The 21343-nt window shown below is 43.7% G+C and overlaps 1 protein-coding gene and 1 long non-coding RNA gene across 4 annotated transcripts in view; both read left to right on the top strand.

The window, feature by feature from the left end:
• RCAN2 (regulator of calcineurin 2) overlaps nucleotides 1-21343 on the top strand; it is a 162940-nt gene that overhangs the window by 14065 nt on the left and 127532 nt on the right. The window lies entirely within an intron of this gene.
• Nucleotides 4-6978, top strand: LOC122173545 (uncharacterized). The gene is made up of 2 exons (XR_006174075.2): nucleotides 4-2695; nucleotides 3692-6978. It is a non-coding gene; the product is annotated as an uncharacterized LOC122173545 (long non-coding RNA).

Here is a 21343-nt window from a genome sequence, read left to right as displayed (position 1 = left end):
GACTTTTCCACTTGCATGTGAAGTATGGAAAGTATTTGTTAACATTTAAATGGTACAATGCTTGTTCTTACTTATATGAAAACTGTTTTTTTAAATGTTCATCATGTATGAGGGTACTGGAGCACAGACTTCAGGAGTCCTTTTTTTGGGACAGGCAACTACAGTCAGCCCCAATATTTGACTCTTTAAATAAGACTTGCCTGCCAACTATAGTGCATAAAAAGGTTTTGGGTTTTGTTGACGTTGTGCAAATCTCACCAAACGTGTGGGCACACGTATCATAGCAACCATCACTGCAGACATGGTGGAGGTGGCAAAGTTAAACAATGAAAGAATGTTTCTCCTGCTCACTGGTAACACGTTACTGTGATGTTACTGCCTTTCCTGTATTGCTCACAAGTGTTTTAAAATCTGATCTGAAATAACTTCTCACCTGGGAAAGTGGAAAAAGGTGGGTTCCTCTTCCCCCGCCCTTCCCTCTTGGTTTCATTTTTGCTGATCTTCAACTATGCTAGTTACGTGGAAATTTGAAAATATTTATAGTGCTATAATTAGGCTTGAAAAACTCAACTGGAACCCTTTAAAATCCTCTAGAATCCTGACGGCTGAACAGCAGGGTTTGTGGCTGGAAAAGGGTTGTGCAAGAGGTGTGGGATTCTTGTTTCTTAGGAAACACAGATTGGGGTATTGTTAGAGGGAGGCTAGTTTTAAAACAAAACTGATATAGTTCTATAATTAGCTGGGATTAGGCTTGGCTGGCTGTTGCAGGGATGCCCAGCCTGGTAGTTAAGGTTACTTGGGTGGCTACACATAAGCTTTTTTTTTTTTTCTGGATGGAGAATCTCAGACAAGCTGACTCCAGTGAACGTAGGTTTTCATTGGAATTGTCTGAAGGCCAGGAATAAAGTTTATTTAGGATGGAGAACTGAGAGCCTGTGTGGTGGGGGGGGAAGGTATGGCTTTTGGCTGAAGGGTTCCCAGGCCACAGCACCAACAAGTTAGCTGGAAGCCTGTAACCCTTCGTGCTATTAAAGGCACTGGCCAGTGTTCTTGGTTGAGGTTCTGCAAGTTGAATTACCGTGTGTATAGCTTTACTCTTTTGTTTGGGGGGTGTTTACATTTTTCTTCAAGGTGAAGATATCTTATGTACCTACTGTAAATAACATGGATTAGGAGGGAATATTCCGAATCTCTGCATCATAAAGAAAATGATCTGCTGTGGGGTCCCAAACTCTGCTTACTGATAGCAGCCAGGTTGGCACGAAGGTTATTATGCTTATAAAAAGCACACAAGATCTTTTTATGGGGGAAAAAGGCAACGCGCCACATTTATTGAGAATACAGCAGTTAGCATAAGCTACACACACACACACACACACACTCTCCCTCTCCCTCTCCCCTGCCAGTTGATGTTTGATGCAGACTCTGGACTGCTAACTATAATCTAGTGGCCAGCCAGATTGATCGCAGAGGGGAGCTGGGCTCTGTCGGTCGCGATCCGATGCTCCTGGAGTGTGGCAAGTCAAACCCAAAGTTCCATGGCAAAGCACCCTGTTCTTATAGTCCTTTTTCTCCGTTGAAGTCTATGGATTTTGCGGTGTCATTTATGACTGGTTACTCCTTAATTGGTGCTATCTTTTGATGTTAATACTCCAACGCACCTCCAAGAGGATCATCCTGTCCTGGTTTCAATTTAATCAATTATCTTGTCTTTTAGGGGTGCCAGCCTCCACCACAGGGTCGTCAATCTCCCCTTCCTTAATTATGGATGCGTGTTGATGGTTCTCTGCTGTCGTTAAGTCTCTTCACTCCTCCTTCCTTGACCATCTGTCTTTAACAATGTCCTTCACACCTTATCTTTTCCTGATGCATACACTCCTCATTCACACAAACAGTCTTTTACAGAGATCTTCAAAGGTATACAAACATTGCTGTTTGTATGTTGAGCAAAAAAGACATTTGTAAATTAAACCTTACTATATCTTGTGACCAAAACAGTTCACAATGGGACCCGGGCCTTCAACATACCTCTAATCTCATTAACATAGACACAAGACAAGATCCTGTCTCTTACTTACTAAACCTTAAAACAAAGAAATGTATATTTAACTAAAGGGCCTAATTTGTAATGCATATAGGAAACAAGACCCCACAGTAAACATTATAACTTATCCTAAAACAGAGGACTGTTCTGGTCTGTTCCTGCCTTAACATTAGTACAGACACTAGGAGTCTGTCAGATGTGTTTCTACCAATGCCCCTGAGGGTCATTCCTTTTTTCTATTCAAAAAGGGTGGCTAACAGGATGATCAGATCATACATTAATACATACTACATTATTATAACGGTCAATCATTGTAACCTCTAATACAAATATCAAATCCTACTTCTACAAAGTGATCAGCAAACTTCTACAAACTCTTAATAATAACCTTAGAGAATTGTGCAATCATAGGTCCTAATATAGAGGTAGCTGCACCACCAGCTACCCTATCTCCTCCTAGAGCTGGAAGGGACCTTGAAAGGTCATCGAGTCCAGCCCCCTGCCTTCACTAGCAGGACCAAGTACTGATTTTGCCCCAGATCCCTAAGTGATCCCCTCAAGGACTGAACTCATAACGCTGGGTTTAGCAGGCTAATGCTCAAACCACTGAGCTATCCCTCCCCCCTTAAGATTAAGGAACTCTGCTTACAGGTAAGTAGTGACCCTCCTTTTATTTCAGTCTCTATGTTAGACTAGATAGAATTACGATACAGCTTCCAAGTAACACAAATGTGCACCAAGGGACCTGATTTCCCTAGAACAAATACTTGTGTTCCCAGCTGATTTGGTTTCATAATCCTTTCTATTATTAACTACTACTGCAGGATAAGAATACATGTGATTTTAATATAAAATCTTGTACGTTTAAAGTAACTGTTGGTTGATTTTGGTATCTTAAGTGCCACTAATGGACTCATATCCTGCAATATCGCTTTTTAAATCCAGTTTATAGCAATGGCACAGTGGCCTGTTATGAAAACCATATTGCTGTAACTTATACCTACAGTATATGCATTAAGTCTTATGTGTATTACAGACCAAGTAAGAACTCTTGCAGTATGCTTGTGTTTGTTGGCTTTGTTACTCTTTGAAGCACATTTTTTTGGGGGGTGGGGGTCTGGTACAGATGGGTTTTTATAAAAGATAAAGCCAGAGGAGGTTGCTAATGTAAATTTATTGTTTTGATCTGGTGTGTGAACTTGAATCCTAAATTTAAATCTAAGTTCTAGGTGTACATTGCATATAACAATTTTAGCCTATTAAGGGGTCACAGTGACAATTTTTAAAAAAACTTCATTTTCTATAACTGATGTTTTTATCATGGAACTGAAAGCACTTGAGACAAACTATACTTATAAGCAAATGGTAGTTTGGAAGGTTCTTTGTTTAAAGTAAAACAAGCCAAGTAGAAGGATTAATGTACTTTCCTTTTGTCTGGGGATCTCTTTCCTGCAACCTGTCATGTGGTGGTTGTGGGTATCTACATTTGAGAAGAGTTTCATATCTAAGTTGTAGCAAATACCTTTTCCCTACCTCAAAATTAAATTTAATAATTTCTTCTCTTTTTTTGCTTTCTCATATCTACCCCCTTAGATTTCATACAGTTCTTTCCTTTCTTCTGCATTTCTCCTTCCCTCTCTTTCTTAGGCTGGGTCAATCAGAGAGAAATCCCTTCTGGTTTAATTAAATGCGACCTACATTTTTGGGCTATATCCTCCTGAGGACTACAAACAAATGCTGCCTGGCTGAGAGAAGGATGGCTAAAGATGAAGCCATGCTGGAGTCATTGGACTTGATCCCAATATCTGGTTATAGCCCTTGCATAGCAGTGTCTTTTTCTGAATGCAGAATCCCCACTGCTTCTCCTGCTCTTGGTCCTCTTCATGTTATGAGGAAACCTGGTGGATGCCAGATTAGAAAAGATCTTTCTGATCTGGAGGATCCACTTAAAGAAGTGACTGCTTGCTCAGTGGTGGCAGAGGAGAGGAAGATCGAGGCTATAAAAGGACAAAGCTCTCCTCCATGAATGGCTGTACCACAGGAACTGAGAAGCCTTTGGCACAAAACTAATTCCTTAGCCCAGAAAATAGACAGTGCAGAAAGCAAAGAAACAGTCCTACTGGACAAAAAACATTGTCTGAGGACCACTTCCTGGTGGATGGATAGGTGGAAAAGAGCACGCAACATGCACATTCTGAGAATTTCCATGGACGACGTACCTGGGTTAATGTCAAGGCTTTTTCATATGAAATAGAGACTAGTTAGTACTCAGTTTGCAATCTGATTAGAAAAGACAGAGTTTCGGAGGAGGAACAAAAGCACAGAGAGGTGAAGTGAGTTCCCCCCAAGGTCACTCAGCAGATCAATTGCAAAGCTAAGAACAGAACCTAGGTCTTCTGACTCCGTCTATGCCCTACCCACTCGCCCTTTTTATTTTTAGATTACAAGCTCTTTGTAGCAGAGACTCTCTATTTTATTCTGTGATAGTGTGCAGTGACCAGAGCACAAAGAAGCCTTGATTTTTGGTAGGGGCATAGGGCATTTTGCTACTGGAAAATGAATTAAAACCCTGGGAAACGGCACATGACCCAAGTAATTGGTTTAAGTCACTACTCACTTGTGAGAAACTGATGGGATTACTTGTGAGTAAGATTTGGCAGAAGTGGGCCTGTTATTTTTGGCTTCTAGAGTAGCTGAATGAGAGGATCTGCTCCTTTCCTGTCCCTGATAAGGAAGCTGTGTTGTGAAGCCAAAGGGCATGACTTTGATAACAGCTTAAGGGTTTGTGTGTATTGCTTTTAACTTGGCTAATTGCTCTGTGTAACCATAGATTTTTTTCCACTCCGTGATCTTTCTATTTAGTACAACGGCATTTCTCTGTACTGTGTGTATTAGTGTTTTCCTTGTAAACCCCTCCTTTGTGGGAGTTCTGTAACTTGACTCTACAATTCCCTTCAGGCTGGAATTGGTAAATATACTGTAACCGAAGCACACATTTATTTTCTTTTGTTAAGATGCTTTAGAGTTGTATCCGAAGAAGTGGGCTGTAGTCCACGAAAGCTTATGCTCTAATAAATTTGTTAGTCTCTAAGGTGCCACAAGTACTCCTGTTCTTCTTTTTGCGGATACAGACTAACACGGCTGTTACTCTGAAACCTTTAGAGTTGTAGTTTAACAAGCTCCAGAATGTATTGATACTTAAATACCAACCTCAGAGGTGCCTTAAAAATGTAAGATGGGCAGACAAGGGACAGACACTTGTCTCTTTGGTCAAGTCAATGAAAGACTATACAGCTACTTCTTCTCTCGCTTACTTCTGTGTAAATCAGGAGTAATGCTTCCAAAAGAGATGGAGTTACTGATGGAAAAGCTAGTGTGAGAAGAGGATCAGGTCCTGTAGGTTTAGGTCTTTATGGTGTAGCTGGCTGCAACACTATAGCTAAGGTCACATTACAGATTTGCCTTTTCCAGTAATAATAGTGATAATATTACGTATTCATCCCTGAATCAGTACTGAGATCCATGTAGGAACTAACAGGAGGTGATTTGTATCCTCCTCATCTTGGTGATTCTGGTGTGTGATTGCAGAGTATGTTCTGGGGAGGTAATTAACAATTTAAATTTAAAATAAATCTCTAGAACTGTAAGGTGTGTGGGAAGGGTTGGGGTAGAGAGAAGAGTGCAGCTGAACTGATGAAGCAGGATTGTAGCTTTCAATGGAATGGCTATAACGGGAGTGCAGTACAGGGAATAGCTAGTGTTTTCATGTTACTTTTCCAGTTTAAGATTCTTCAGCTTTACTAATATGTTGGGCATGATCCTGCTTTCGTTAAAGACAATGGAAGCTTGTTGCTGACTTCTATAGCAGCAGGATTGGGGTCATTATCATCACAGCCTTCAGAATATAGGCTATTGTATGTAGTCTGAGTGTCTCAATCTATAGAATTGGCTCTAAGATCATGCCTTAAGCAAACTCTGTAGCCTGGGCTACATTCACATATGTCCCTGATACTTCAAAGATTTAAACACATGCTTTATGCATTGTAAGTAAGTCCTATTGACTTCAGTGGTGGCTAAAGTTAAGCTTGTGCTTGTTTAGTAATAAATATTATTTTTCCTTGTGTACCTGAATTAATTTTGTTAGCAAAATAAATCTCTGCAGCTACTGGCAATACTTAAGGTGTATTGCAACTCAATGAACTTCTGCATTGCCTCTGTTTTGTATAAAAATCATAACGTTCATTCAGGAACTGAAATAGGCAGTTGTTTTACTTTTCAGATGAAGATCATGCAGAAATGAATTGAGAGTCGCTTTGGCAGAGCTCCTTTCTAAACATGATGCCCAGTCACATTGCCTCCATTCCTTGAGTGGAATGTGTCCTAGCTTCCATGTTCCAAATGGCTGGTTCAGGAGGCATGTGCTGGGATGCAGTTTTTGTTTGTTTGCATGGAGATCTGCACTTTTTTAACTTCATTTTTAAAACCGTCTGTGAAAACCCAGAACCTCTCTGGCCATATGACATCACTGGAGCCTCTAGGTGTTGAGTCATCATTATTTTTAGGAAGTGGCACACTTGTTTTGTTCTAATAATAGTATTCAGGCCTGGACTCTATGGAAAGTCACCCCAGCAAAGATGAAGTCACCACTCCAAGCTGGAATGGAATGCAGGCTCCATTCCTGACTTCCTGGTACACTTATTGTTGCTTTATTTTACTTTCATTTTTTCTACCTTTTAAGGTTGCCTGTTTGTTGGTGTGATAACACTATCTGAAACTGCCACTTGAAATGGCGGGATGTTTTGTGTTGTGAGATTTTTACCCTAGTCTGTATATAGCAGAACATAACATGGTATGAATGTGTTAATCCATTGCTTGGTAAAAAAAAAAAACCTTCTCCACAGGATATGTACTATATAGGCAGCTATCTATACAGAGCCTGCACAAAGGGATCATTGTGAAGCAGAATGGGGTACTGTACCATGTTATGGCTCATAGCTTCATTATGAAATCTTAGGCTAGCGTCATCCCACCTTCTTCTCCATGTAGGCAAGAGTCTATAGACAACAGTGTACTATCATCCGCTGTTCAGACCACAGTAGCACTTGTGTGCTAGGCACTTAGAAAATACAGAAGACATTTCTTGTTCTGAAGATCATACAGTCCAACAAGAACCTTTATTTCCTATGGCTTTGCAATCCCACCATCTCCACAGACTCAAGTCCTTTTCCCTGCAATCTATGTCAATGCAATATTTGAAGTGCACAGCGGGAGAGTGGCCACAATTTTATTCAGCCCCCAGGAATTTTACCCTCTAGGAGTCTGAGTCTCACTTGCAGGTGGGATTTTTAGTTCTTGGATCCTCTCATTCCTTCATTTCTATGGATGTCTGCCTTGTGCTTCATAAGTGTCCCATTGGGCCCTGTCTATCATAGAGTGCTAGTCCTTGCTAAAGAATCCGCTCAGTACCCACTTTTGGAATTAGGGAATCAGTTGGGATGGGTCCTTGGGTCAGAAGCTTGCAAGACCATTGTGTCCTTGTTTTCCGCAACAGCAGGGCAGCAGTCATGTACGTGCAGGGGCTTGCCATTTATTTGAACCCAGACATAGTTCTGGGACTATCAAACTCGGACCGGTACTGCTCTCCCCAGTGTGTACAACTGTCTCGACAGCCCTACAACATGTAAGTTTTGGGGCTTCCCTGGTACATCATACATTGAGTGCTACTACCTGCTTCGCCCTAGAACCAACAGCAGGGGGCAGAGAGAGGTTGGAAAGGTCACTGTGAGTATGTTAGTGGTGGAAAGATGCCAAACCACAAAAACGCTCCCTTTCTGGTTGAGAGATAGATACATGTTTCGTTCGGTGTCTTCATATCTTTGTAGACCCAGTCTGCCCCTTCACAATTCTAATGCATATGCCCAAGGAGGGATGTGAAATATGAGGTAGGAAATCTCTCTGAGAAGTTCCTGACTTTACATTCTCTCCATTAACAAAGCCATTTGCAGAGGGTATTAACAGTGGATCAGGCCACTGGTCCCAAAGAGAACTAGGTTTTTATAGACAGAGAGCCTGATCCTGCTCTTATCTGAATCAACTCTAAAATTCCCAGTGAATTCAAGTATCTTGTTGCAACTGGCATCCTGTTTGCTAGATGGTCCACAACCTGCTCTGTGTTCTGTCATTTCTGTTCATAGCCAAGACCATCCAGAAAATGAGATGGGAGAAGGCCACGCTAATTCTACTCTCGCTTTCTGGTCAAGTCAACTGACCAGCTTTCTGATCCGATAACCTTGTCAGAAGGCTCTCCCACAGAAAAGACTTGCTATCTTGGGGCCCACTGTTTTCCACAACCTAGGCAAGTTGAATCTAGCTGCCTGTTAGTAGCTACCCTCCGGGCATCCAAAAATTAATAAACAAATTTCAAATACTCCTCAATTTGGCTAACATTGTAAAAAAAAAAAAATTCTTACTTTTAGAAATATTTTCAGAATTAAGTTTTAATTCTGCATTTAGCACCTGGCTAGTACAGTGATAGGTGCTTGGTATATGCCTGAGACAATGTCTGAGTTTCAGACTCTGCCGCAGAGATTTATAGTATTTGAAGTTTATTTTCCTATAAGCCTACAGGGCATTTAGGGGCATGAGTGCCTTCACATTGATCGGAGAATATCTCTGGGTTCAGATCAAGTGGGTTAAAGGTAGACTTCTGATTTTTTGCAGCTGAAATTAGGAATATTGCTTCAAAGCATGCAGTTATAAGACCGCCAGTGCTAATTTTATAAAGATGAACTGATGAACATTCTTCCCAGAACACACAAGACAGCCCTCTTTACGTTTGGAAACTTACTTTTCTCTTATAAGCTGCTGTGGAAACATTCTTCCTAGCATTGCTTTCGGTGGTCATGCCCTGTTCAGCTGCATGCAGAAAGAGCTCACTGTGCCATGAACAAAGGGTGGAGGGGGAAGTTTGCTTGGGAAAGAACCAACCAATCAATATAAATAACCATAATGACAACTCTGGCCTTGGCTACACTGGCGCTGTACAGCGCTGCAACTTGCTGCGCTCAGGGGTGTGAAAACGCGCCCCCCTCCCCGAGCGCAGCGAGTGCAGCGCTGTAAAGCGCCGGTGTAATCAGAGCCTGCAGCGCTGCACGCTCGCTCACAGCGCTGCACGCTACTCTCCTCGGAGAGGTGGAGTACATACAGCTGCCGCGGCAGCACTGTGAATTCCAGAGTGTAGCCACGGCCTCTGAGACTCCTATGCATTTGGGTTGTATAAAGAGTGTGCACTATTCTAAATAGCAAGGTGTGTTAGTGTAGTTGTTGGTGAGTCCATGCCAAGATTTGGGAAGACTCTATGTGGTGACATTAGGATGCAAAGGTTGTGCTAATCTATGAGCTAGAGTAGGGGTTCTCAGGACAAATATTTTGGTGGCCTCAGAGTGCGGCCACCAACTCTTGCTGGGTGGCTGGTCTCACACTTTTTCCTAAAACACTTAATCACTTTAGGAAAAACAAATAAATCTGCACATATACACATGTCCAAATCATTGTAATTTATTTATTGTTGGCTAGTAAGTCTGTTGTGAAAAGTGATATGAACAAGCATACAAGTGTCGCTTTTCACAGCAGACTTCCTCAGCCCTGTCTAGCCTGGGGATAAATTAAGCCCTGGATGCAGTTGGGGGCTGGAGCCCGAAGCCCTGTGGCCAGAGCCTGCTGCCCCGTCACCCCAAGGCTGAAGCCGAAAGCCTGAACCCCACTGCCCCTGGGAAGGTGGGGAACTCACCGCCCCCCGGTCCTCACGTATTGTGCCCCAGGTGTCTCCAGAGGGGCAGCAGGACTCAACCACTGCTGGCTGCCCCAGCAATCAACACCAGTGCTGTGCATCCTGGAGCAACAGGGTGGGGCCACTACTTTGCCACCCTTCCCTCTCTTTCTTCCCCACCCCCACCCCCACAGTAACAGTCCAGGAGGCTATGGCCGCAAGAAAAGCCCCTGGTGGCTGCATGTGGCCACATTTGAGAAACACTGAGCTAGATAGTTCTAAGATCTTCTCTGTGGCCTCAGTAAAGAATCCCCTTTATATTCGTTACAGCCCAGTCCTGTCTCTTCTCTAGCATAAGGGACACTACAGGATAAACAGTAGAGATGGGTCTGATCCAAATACTCCTGAACTTTATGGAAATTTGTACTAATGTCCCAATCCTGCAACCGGCTCCCTTCTATAGTAGGCTGATCCAAATCCCTGAATCTGAACATCCCTGGTCTTTGAGGAAGTTGGGATCTGGATTGGAACTTTGAGGCTGGAGCACCCTTTCCAATTAACAGTATTGGAGAGCAAGCATGTAGGTGTAGTTCAGCCAAGAACTTGCTCTGAAAGGGAACATATTTTGCTGGCTGCTTTGGTCTTCCTAGATAATTCTCCATGAACTTTTTGAGACGTTAGATGCACTTACAATGTCTTCACTGTGCTAGAACACAGCTGAGCCTGTCACAGGACAGTTGTAGAAGATATACCCTTCTGGGAGGATAAAAAGCAAAACACACCAAAAATACTGCTGTAATCTACCCGTATAATTTTATGCCATTTTATTCCTAACCAGCTCAGAGAGTTTTGGCTTAGAGTGCTTCGTATCAATATTCAATGGGGAAATAGTTTGGTCAAGTTTACTAGCAACTGGCACTGTTTACACCTCATGCCCTGCATTGTTTCTGCATTGTTGTCTCTCTAGTCAGGGCATCTGTGGAGTGGCAGAGCTTTGCCTGACTTCAGTCAAACCCGGGGGAGGCTTGACCACAGACAGAATAAATAACCGCAATAAACTCAGACTTTCACACAATTATATATTTTTGCATCTAATTTAAATGCTAAAAATGTTGGCCCAGTGCAGTGTTAAACTTAGAAGTAAACACCTTCATCAGAACTCAGAGGAAACAAAAGGACTTCATCTTCTAAATGGAAAGAGGTTGCATATGTGTCACTTATAGCAAGGGCCTTGGTTCATTCCATCAAACGATTTTAATCTCCACTGATAGCAACCATTTTTTTCTCATTCCTTTTTATGCTGCCTCTTTGGTAAACAAGACTCCAAGGAGTCCTTATTCCTAAACAGAAAGTCAACAAATATCAGTTTTTCTGGTTGATAATAATCAAAAGTGCAGTAAAGCCATCCTAATGCAGTTAATGCAGCAGCTGTTCCCAATCTTAATACCATCATTGATATCAGGACTTGTGGCTGGATTAGGATCTGTTTTCTGGTTCAAGGAAAAGGTTTCCATATGAAGGTCAGCCTTTACTACAAGTAGATGTGCACCATCTTTATGTAAAGGCTACATTCTGGTTGAATAATGCACAGTGCAATAGGCTTGCAATTATTTCTGAAGTAAATTGCAATTATAATGGAGTTTTTAAATTAGTACAATACATCTTTTATTTTGCCTAGCACCTGTCAGTCAAATGATATATCCATGCAGAATTAAATAGCATAGTTACTAAGTGAAATAATGAATAATAGGAGAGGGAGAGAGAAATTAAGCAAAGGGGCAAAATTATTTTCAAAAGCTGAAAAGAAAGGAAGACTCTCTCTAAAGCAGAGAGATAGGAAGCTGTTCCTTGTAGCAGCGAATGCAGAGGAAAGAAGGCCAACAATATCAAGACTGGCAGTGACCGAGAAGAAGGTGGTGCTAGACAGGCAAAGGAAGATAAGGTGTCTAATTCAGAGATGAATCTAGGGGAAGAGAGTTATCCGTTGGTGAAGTTAGATCATTGTGCTGTTAAAACAACCGACTCACCCTCTAAACGTCGGGTGAAACCCTGCCCCATTGCAGTCTGTGGGAGTTTTGCCATTGGCTTCAGCGGGGCAAGGATTTATCCCATGGTTAGACTCCAGGGGACAGATCTCCAGCTATAATGAATTGCGATAGCTCCAGTGAAGTTAAACTATGCCAGTGCATACCTGCTGAAGATCTGGCTCTATCTCTGCATTTGGCCCAATATCTTTGCTTATGAGCTTTAGCAAATCTATGGAAGGTTTAAAAAATGAAGAGCCTGATTCTCTACTGGCCTGCAACTAGTGTAGTCATTTATACACATGTTAAGTTTGTTAGTGTGTTACATCCAGTTTATCCTCATTTTACACAAGGAGGGCACATTGGAACTGAATCTTGAAATGTGGAATCATTGGAGTTGTATGAGAATAAAGATATACTTCTTTACATGTTTGAGGAAGTTAGAAGAATCCTTCAACCTGTGGTGTACTGGATGGAGTCTAGAGAAGAGTTACAGTATTTGAGGTGAGAGATTATCAAGGCATATGTGAGGATAGGCAGTGTCATACATATTTTGATTATTTTAATGTTCATTGCAAGTCAGCCGACTATAAAATTCATTATGAGATTCTGTTCAACACTCACATTCTTAGCCGTGTTAAAATTCAGCCTTTGATGTTATTGGAACTGGTATTGCCAAGATGTCTGATATCCTTTCATCCTTGGCACTTAGTATGTTGGGTTGCTTTTTCTTCTAAACCACAGTCATATTGGCTGAAATTTTCAAAGAGCCCTACGGAAGTAAGGCACCCAACTCCTATTGCAATTCAGTGGCAGTTGGGAGCTTAGTTCATTGAGGCCTCTTTGAAAATCCCAGCTACTTTTCCTTGTTGACTCTGAGGCTAGTGTTTTGAATTCCATTGACCCTTTCCTTTTTCTTTCTTTCTTTTTTCCTTTATCATCAGCCACTCAATCGTAGTCCAAAAGAACTAGCTGTTCATCAAAATGCCTCAAAGTTGAGAAGCTTTTTATTTATATATATATATATATATATATATATATATATAAATATATAAATAAAAAAAAACCTGCTTAAGCTAGAGAGATCCTTGGAATACAGTCGGTTTTTAGCCAAGCCCAATGCAAAAGCAAGAACTAATTCCCACTGAAGTCAAGGGGGCTCTTTTTATTGGATAGATTGCATAGCATCAAGCTACAGCCCTGACTGAAGTGATGTGGAGCTGCTCCACAGCTGGGGAGATCAGTGAGGCATGTGCCTTAATAGGCACAATACCATTCCCTAGCTCCCTGGCATGACGAGAGAGTGGATAAGCTGCAGTACCCCTTGGCATGGTGCGGACTGCTCCCTTGGGTGAACCCAGCCAGCTCCACTTATGGGAAAGTACTACAGAATTAAGTAGAAAGTGGTGACCTCTTTACCATCCTATAGAATGTAATAATATCCCTGCTGTAGAATTCTATAGAATTGTACAAAACAACTATAGAATGGAGCTCATCCCTTGTTAAACGCTAGAGGGTTTTAGGGTCGTTCTACAAAGCCCTATTATATCACCATAGACTATTACAGGTTCCATACCTATTAAATTCTTTCAGGCTGGTCCATAAAGTTTTGCAGGCTGATGCAGCGGAAGGAGGGGGCATGAACCTTCTCCTCTTCACCCTCTGGGGCAGCCATCTCTGGGTAAACCAGGGAATGCAGAGGGAGCAGTACCCTGTGATAGCTCTTGGCTCTTCTGGGTAGGGTTGCAAGGATCCTTGTACCTTTCTATTCACCACACACCCATCCTGAGCTCCCACCACTCTTCTGGCCCATTGATTTGAATGGGAGTTTAATCAGGTTACAAATCCTAACCTTGCTGTCTGAAGAACTAACTCAGCTACATGCTAGCACTGTAATTACAAAGCACACTAGGTATTCTAATTATTCATCATGCCTCCTGGCTGGAGCACTCACCAGCCTAGGGAGCTGACCTTTCCAGATCAGCGCTCTGTCAGGATGGTGGATACGATCTAAGTTAAGTTCTATGGTTCCTTATTTAACATAATTTGGTTTTTAATTATTTTCTGAGTCCTTTGGGTTGGCCACCTACAAATTAACGTGGATTATTATTGTAAACCCACCTCCGTCTCTGGATTTGAAGGGTGGCTCTCCTGTTATCTCAACTCTATTTGGGAAATTCAAAAACATACATTGTAATATACTAAGAATTGCTTTCTACCGCTGGTGTTCCTGCCATATGCTCCCTCTTACAGGTTTTTCAGACCAACGCCACCAAGAGCCATTCTCTCTTTTGTAATCTGATCTTGTCCTGATTCATTAATAATTTACACCTCCTGTTAATTATTTACCCTAGCCAGATTTTTGTCTGCTAGAGCTTATCTTCCTGCTGGATGGTGAGTGGATGCTGCATAGCAGCTCCTGGCTGTCCCTGAGTCCAAGGGCTTGATCCTTCATGGTGCTGAGCTCCCTCAATTCTCATTGACTTTGGTGAGAAAGAATTGAAGGAATTCAGCACCTTGCAGGATGGTGCCTTTAGGGTCATTTTTTCCTTTCATAAAATCATAGAATCTCAGGGTTGGAAGAGACCTCAGGAGGTCATCTAGTCCAACCCCCTGCTCAAAGCAGGACCAACCCCAACTAAATCATCCCAGCCAGGGCTTTTCCGGACCTTAAAAACCCCTAAGGATGGAGATTCCACCACTTCCCTAGGTAACCCAGTCCAGTGCTTTACCACCCTCCTAGTGAAATAGATTTTCCTAATATCCAACCTAGACCTCCCCCACTGCAACTTGAGACCATTGCTCCTTGTTGTCTTTCCTCCCTCCTATAAATCGAATTCTCAGCGTCTCTTTGCATCCACAGCTCACAAATAGCCTTCCTTGTTGCTGCTGACAGCTGTTTCAAGCAGAAGCGCTGACTTTGTGATTTCCCCGGGGGTGCAGGACCCCCGTTCCACCCCAGGCCCTGCCCCTTCTCCACCCCTTCCCCCGCCCCCAAGCTCCCACCCCGCCTCTTCCTGCCCTGTTACTCCCCCCAGGGTGGGAAGAGCAGATCCTCAGGGCTGCCGATGGGTGCTGAGCACCCACTATTTTTTTCCGTGGGTGCCCCAGCCCCGGAGCACCCACGGAAAAAAAATAGTGGGTGCTCAGCACCCACCGACATGGTACCGTATTGAGTGTGCATTCTTGTAGCCCTATTAAAGTGAACACACCACCTTTTATCACACTTTCAGAGCAATTAGAGATGGAGAAATCCATCCCCCTGAAGGTGCAGGATTGTTTCTAAAAACGATCTCCAGTGCTTTGTCCATTCCAGTTTCAAATGCCTTAAATAACAAGGCTTATGCTACTTCTCTTGGGAGACTGAGCCACAGATTTACAGCTCTTGCCCTGAGGAGTTTTTTCCTAGCGCCTAACTCTTACTTTCTTAATTTCATCCTCTGACCACACCCATCTGTATTAATTTATGCAATCCCTCTCACACCTTGGTGTTTATGCCCTTCAAATAACTCATCTGTCCAGTGGTTCTGATGGTGATCATATGTGTACTGCACATTTATTTAAATTTCTAGGAACCTGCCTGTTTGCAGAGGCAGCTGCCACTTAGCGAGTCAGAGCTAAGGTAGCATGTTCCTGAGGAGGTACAAGCAGTGCGCTCTCATGGAGAGTTTACTTTTATTCTCCCCCCTGCCTTTATTTTTTAATGAAAGTTGAGATTCTTTCATAATCACTTATCTCCAGGAGCTGAGGCTATAAGCAAAACTTCAAATATGGTGAGACTCATGATATCATTGTGACAAGTGGCAACTCTGTGTTGCCAACTCTGGCTGAAGCTATTCCAGGAGATTTTTTTTTCCCCCTCCCAACATGACGTAATGTTAGTTTCTTAAAATATCCTATTAAAATCTCCCAGATTGCAAGTTTAGATTGATCCCGATTCTGGGAGACTCCAGGCTGATTCTGGGAAACTCCAGGCCAATCCTGGAGAGTTGGCAACTCTAGCCTCTAACCAGAGAAATACTTCTCTCTCTCTCTCTCTCTTTCTCTCTCTCTCATATCCCAGTGGAGTTAACATCATATGCCACAGAAGAACATACTCAGAAACTTTATACATGGTCCTAACTCCTGCTGGCAGAGTAGGTTAACAAGAGAGCCCTGTACCACTGTGCGGGCTTACAGATCTCTGTGGCAGTGACTGTTAGAGGAGACTAGTCAAATGTTTTCAGGTAAGTAGGCTTTATAAGCCTCCAATAAGAAATACTTATGGAATTCATGTACCAGGAATCAACTACCAATACTAGGATTGCTGCTACTAAGCAGATCTTGAGGCTCAGAATCAGTGAAAAATTAGGTCTAGCAGCATCTGTCCTCTTAGATGGCAGTGATTAATAATACCTGTCTCTTAAACAAGTACTATTGTCCCTCTTTTACAGATGGGGAACTGAGGCAGGAGGCTAAGTTACTTGTCCAAGCTCACAACAGGAAATCTGTGGTGACGGAGGAAATGGAACCTGGGTTTTCCATGTCCTAGGCGAGTGCCTTAAGCACTGAACCATCCTTCCTTTCACAGATGGAGAAAGATCTATCTTCATTATTCAAGGCCCTGTGTGAAAGATTATCAGATGCAAGAGAGAGCATTAAGAAAAAGCAACCAGCCCCTAAGGGTATGTCTACACGGCAATTAAAAACCCGCAGCTGGCCCATGCCAGCTCACTCAGCCCAAGCCCTGCGAGCCCAAGGGGCTGTTTAATTGTGGTATAGACATTCAGACATGGGCTCTGGGACCCTGTGAAATGGGAGGGTCCCAGACACCTCTACACCGCTATTGAACAGCGCCTTAGCTCAAGTCCCACAAGCCCAAGTCAGTGGACACGGCCAGCTGTGGGTGTCTAACTGTAATGTAGACATACCCTAAAAGGTCTGACAGGAAATCCTAGGAACAGCTGGTTTTCGGGGAGAAATTTTAAGATGAGGATTATTGTTGATCAATAAGGCCAAACCCGAGGCAGGAGGGGAATTCTGACTCTGTTTGCCGCCTGCTCAATCACCCAAATAGGTTCACTATACCGTAAGTACAGCAAGCACTACTTCCCCCTCCCCCCGCCGGCCCCTCACCCTTGTGATTGTAATTTTAAGCCTCCTGATGACATGATCTGATCATGCTCCTCTCCATACCCGGCCTCAGTGATATTCACCAGGTCTGGCTCCCCATAAGCAGACATGGACTGTGACTCCCCCATTCTGATCGCTAACTTGCCACCTGTAGCACTGAAATAAGAAAAAATGAAGTCCTTTCTTTTTCAGTCTGAACGACACGGTCACTCTCTCTGGACAATAGCTGACCGGATGGACGCCAGACTCATCTTGTCAGTTACTGAAGCCTTACGTTAGTCCTTTGTCTCTAATACTAATTTACCCTAGTAAAGCCTTCTGGTCTATGCATGTTTGATCCTTGTTTAAGTAGTTCCCTCTATATCTTTTTGCTAGCACAAAGGGACTTGTTTTGCTCAGGTGGAGCTATTCTATAGTGAATACAGTAGAACCTCAGAGATAAAACACCTCGGGAATGGAGGTGGTTCATAACTTTGAAATGTTTGAAAATTTGTTAGTCTCTAAGGTGCCACAAGTACTCCTGTTCTTTTTGCGGATACAGACCAACATGGCTGCTACTCTGAAATTTGAAATGTCCGTAATGCTGAACAAAACGTTATGGTTCTTTCAAAAGTTTACAACTGAACATTAACTTAATAGAGCTTTGAAACTTTACTATGAAGAAGAATTGGTTTTAACCATCTTAATTTAAATGAAACAAGCACAGGAAGAGTTTTTCCTTACTTTGTCAAATCTTTTTTTAAACTTTCCTTTTATTTAGTAGTTTCACACAGTGCTGTACTGTATGGTATTTGCTTCTTTTTTTTGTCTCTGTTGTCTGATTGTGAACTTCCAGCTCTAAATAAGGTGTGTAGTTGACGGGTCAGTTTGTAATTCAGGTGTTTGTAACTGAGGTTCTACTGTAGTTTTCTCTTAATTCAGTAGAGGTCCTTGTTCCCTAAGAAACTAAAATGCTTCTGCCTCATTTGTGCATTGAGACCTCTGACTGAAGCCTCTGTCCAGAACCAGCTAGCTAACTTCCTCTCTAATGCTAATGGAAAGCAAAAGATATCGGGCCAGATTCTACAGGAGCATAGACAACTTTTTTTATTTGGGGGGCGGGAGCAAAGAGTTACAACAACAATACTAATAGCCGTTGACTATCACTTTAATGAGTAGCTTCGTACCGTTAACTATATTTATCCATTTTACTAAAATTCAGCTAAAAGGGCTTCTGTTCCAAACTCCGTGTTCTCTTTAATTATTAATCTAATCCCAATTTTTTTATAGAAGGGGTATAAAGCCCCCCTCTCCAGCCCCCAGTTGTGTGTACACATGCACAAAGCCCACTCCCAACCGCTTTGGCAGTGTTTTAAAGGAGCCTTAGAGTGCATGTAAATTACATTTACACCCACTTCAAGGCCCTTTCTGATGCCAGAGTGTATTACTGTAGCTCCTTCATGCACATAAGACTCAGGCTCATGGTTAAAAGGGGTCACTAGAATACACGTGCTTTGAAAAGTCGTCCGTCAGTGAGCAAATGGTAGCAATGGCGTACAAACCCCCCTGAAATCTTGTCTCCGTTTCAAGATCTCTCCAAATGACAGTGGTGCCATCTGCTGTCCCTCTCTTGTACAACAATACCATTTCCTTTCTTTGGAAGGAAGGATGAATGGCGACACCCACATCTCTATTGAAGACTAAATGAAGAATGTAGGTTTTAAAAATTACATTCCATGTCACTGGGACTATTACATGTCTCTCACTCACACACATATTGAATTCTTAGTTGATTAGTTTTTATGCCGTTAGAATAACACACAGTTTGTGCTCCTAAGTTTGTGTTACGAGAGAATATCTGCCTTAAAGCTTGACAGTTAAGAGTGTTCATGCCTTGCATTGTTCTGGTTGTAATATTTCAATTGTGATGTCCCCAAGCTACAACATTCAGATCCAGATTTTGAATACCCTGACATTTCTGGATGTTTGGATCTGCAATGTGGAGCTGGCCGAATGTCTAACTTGCAAATGTTTTAATGCTAGGCTGCCCTTCCTCATCCCATTTCCCACAATCTAGTCTCATTAGTTTCCTGTATTTGGCCTGGGCATGCAACATCAAATAATCCATAGTTGTGTGGAACACCCTAGAACTGTCTGTCTGCCCCAGTGTGGAATACCAGCAGCACTACTAAGTTTGGACACTAGACACTATGGGTATCTCTATACTACCCGCCGGATTGGCGGGCAGCGATCAATCCAGCGGGGGTTGATTTATTGCGTCTAGTCTAGATGCGATAAATCGACCCCCCGAGCGCATTCCCGTCAACTTCTGTACTCCACCGGCGAGAGAGGTGCAGACGGGAGTCGAAGGGGGAGCGGCAGCAGTCGAATCACCGCAGTGAAGGCACCTCGGTGAGTAGATCTTAGTACGTCGACTTCAGCTACGTTATTTACGTAGCTGAAGTTGCGTAACTTAAATCGATTTCCTCCTCCCCTCCCCCCCCCCCCCCCCCGGTGTAGACCAGGGCTATGATTATAGTATTATCAGTATACTGATACCAGAGCACAGACTGCAGGTTGTTATTGACTGAAGTTTGATCACACGGTCAGCATGTAGTGGGTAGTTGGTGCAGTAGGGAAAAATCTCTCTGCAGACATCTTCCCAATGGACAGCACTGTTCTTACAGAAAGGGGGCAAAATCCAAGCAAGCCTGGGTATGGATTCTGCACTGAGTGACACTAGTATAGCTGCAGAATAACTCCAAAAAGACCAGTGAGCTGCAAGCAGAATTTGTCCCTAGCACAAGGGGCACCAACCCACAGCCAAATTCTGTGGGGTTATAAATGACAGTGTAAGCTACATGATGGGTGTAAGTGAAATAGTGCTACTTGTACCAGTAAGGAATTTAGTGGGTGCCAAAGATGATAGTGAGGGTGCTCTGTCGGCCTACAAATCTGCATGTCAGGAGGCAGCAGACAGTGGGTTGGGCCAGCAGAGGTGCGGGTGAGTCTGGGTCGATGTCTGCCATTGACCCTCTCCACCAGCCCTTCCAAACTCAGGATGGAAAACAGTATTACCCTGGAAGTCCACGGGGCAGTGTTTAACTGCTGGAGCTTTATCAGATTTTTAAGGCTAAAAGGGATCACTGTGATCACCTAGTCCAGAGGTGGGCAAACTATGGCCCGTGGGACTGTCCTGCCCGGCCCCCAAGCTCCTGGCCCGGGAGGCTAGCCCCCGGCCCCTCCCCTACTGTCCCCCCTCCCCCGCAGCTGCAGCTCGCTTGCTTCGCCACCGGCGCAATGCTCCTGGAGCAGCACAGCTGCAGAGCCCGGCCTGACCCGGTGCTCTGAGCTGCGCGGTGGCGGCGTGGCCCAGCTCAGCCGGGCGGCTTGGCTGTAGCTTCGCCAGCCACCAGTGCTCCAAGCAGCGCGGTAAGGGAGCACAGAGCAGGGAGGGGTTGAATAGAGGGCAGGGGAGTTTGGGGTGGTGGTCAGGGGGCGGGGGTGTGGATAGGGGTCGGGGGGGTAACGGGGTTGAATGGGGCTAGGGGTCCCGGGGGGGCAGTCAGGAAAGAGGGGGAGTTGGATGGGGTGGCAGGGGGCGGTCAGGGGACAAGGAGAAGGGGTGGTTGGATGGGGCAGGGGTCCCGAGGGGGGGCTGTCAGGAATGAGAGGAGGGGATGGATGGGGCGATGGAGGTCCAGGGGTGGTCAGGGAGCAGGGTGTGTGGATCGGGCAGTGGTCCCATGGGGGCTGTCGGGGGAACGGGGAGTTGGATGGGGAAGGAGTCCCGGGAGGGAGGGGGGCAGATAGGAGGTGGGGGGCCAGGCCACGACCCCCTCCCTTAACCGACCCTCCATACAATTTATGAAACCCGATGCGGCCCTCAGGCCAAAAAGTTTGCCCGCCCCGACCTAGTCTGACCTCCTGCATAACACAGGCCATAGGACTTCCAGGAATTAATTCCTGTTTGAACTAGGCCATATCTCTCAGAAAAAAATCCCGTCTTGACTGACAAATTTCCAGTGATGGCACCAGTGCTAAATCCCCATGATGATGAACACCAGAAATAGAAAAGTGTCCGAGATGCAACATCTTCAGACAGTTTGCAAACCCCTCCCAAAAAGTCTGAGTGAACCACTGCTGGTTTTGTAAGTATCGGTTGAACTTGAACCACAGCTGATCCGTGATTTGTATTAAGTTTGAACAGAACATTTTGTGCAGCTCGTTTGTGTTCTGCCGTGCTGAAGGCTATTGTCCAAAAAGCATTGATTTAAACACCAAAGGAAATCTGTCACTTATTGGTCATTTTTTCTATGAATTAATCAATTACTTTTAATACCTCCCAATTGCCTACTATGGATGGAAACCGTATCCTTTAATACAAATAAAAAAAAATACCCAGGGCCATCATCT

This window comes from Chrysemys picta, chromosome 3, assembly GCF_011386835.1.
Source record: "Chrysemys picta bellii isolate R12L10 chromosome 3, ASM1138683v2, whole genome shotgun sequence".
Lineage (NCBI taxonomy): Eukaryota > Metazoa > Chordata > Testudines > Emydidae > Chrysemys > Chrysemys picta.
The sequence above is the reverse complement of the archived record's forward strand: the minus strand, read 5'-3'. Positions and strand labels throughout refer to the sequence as shown.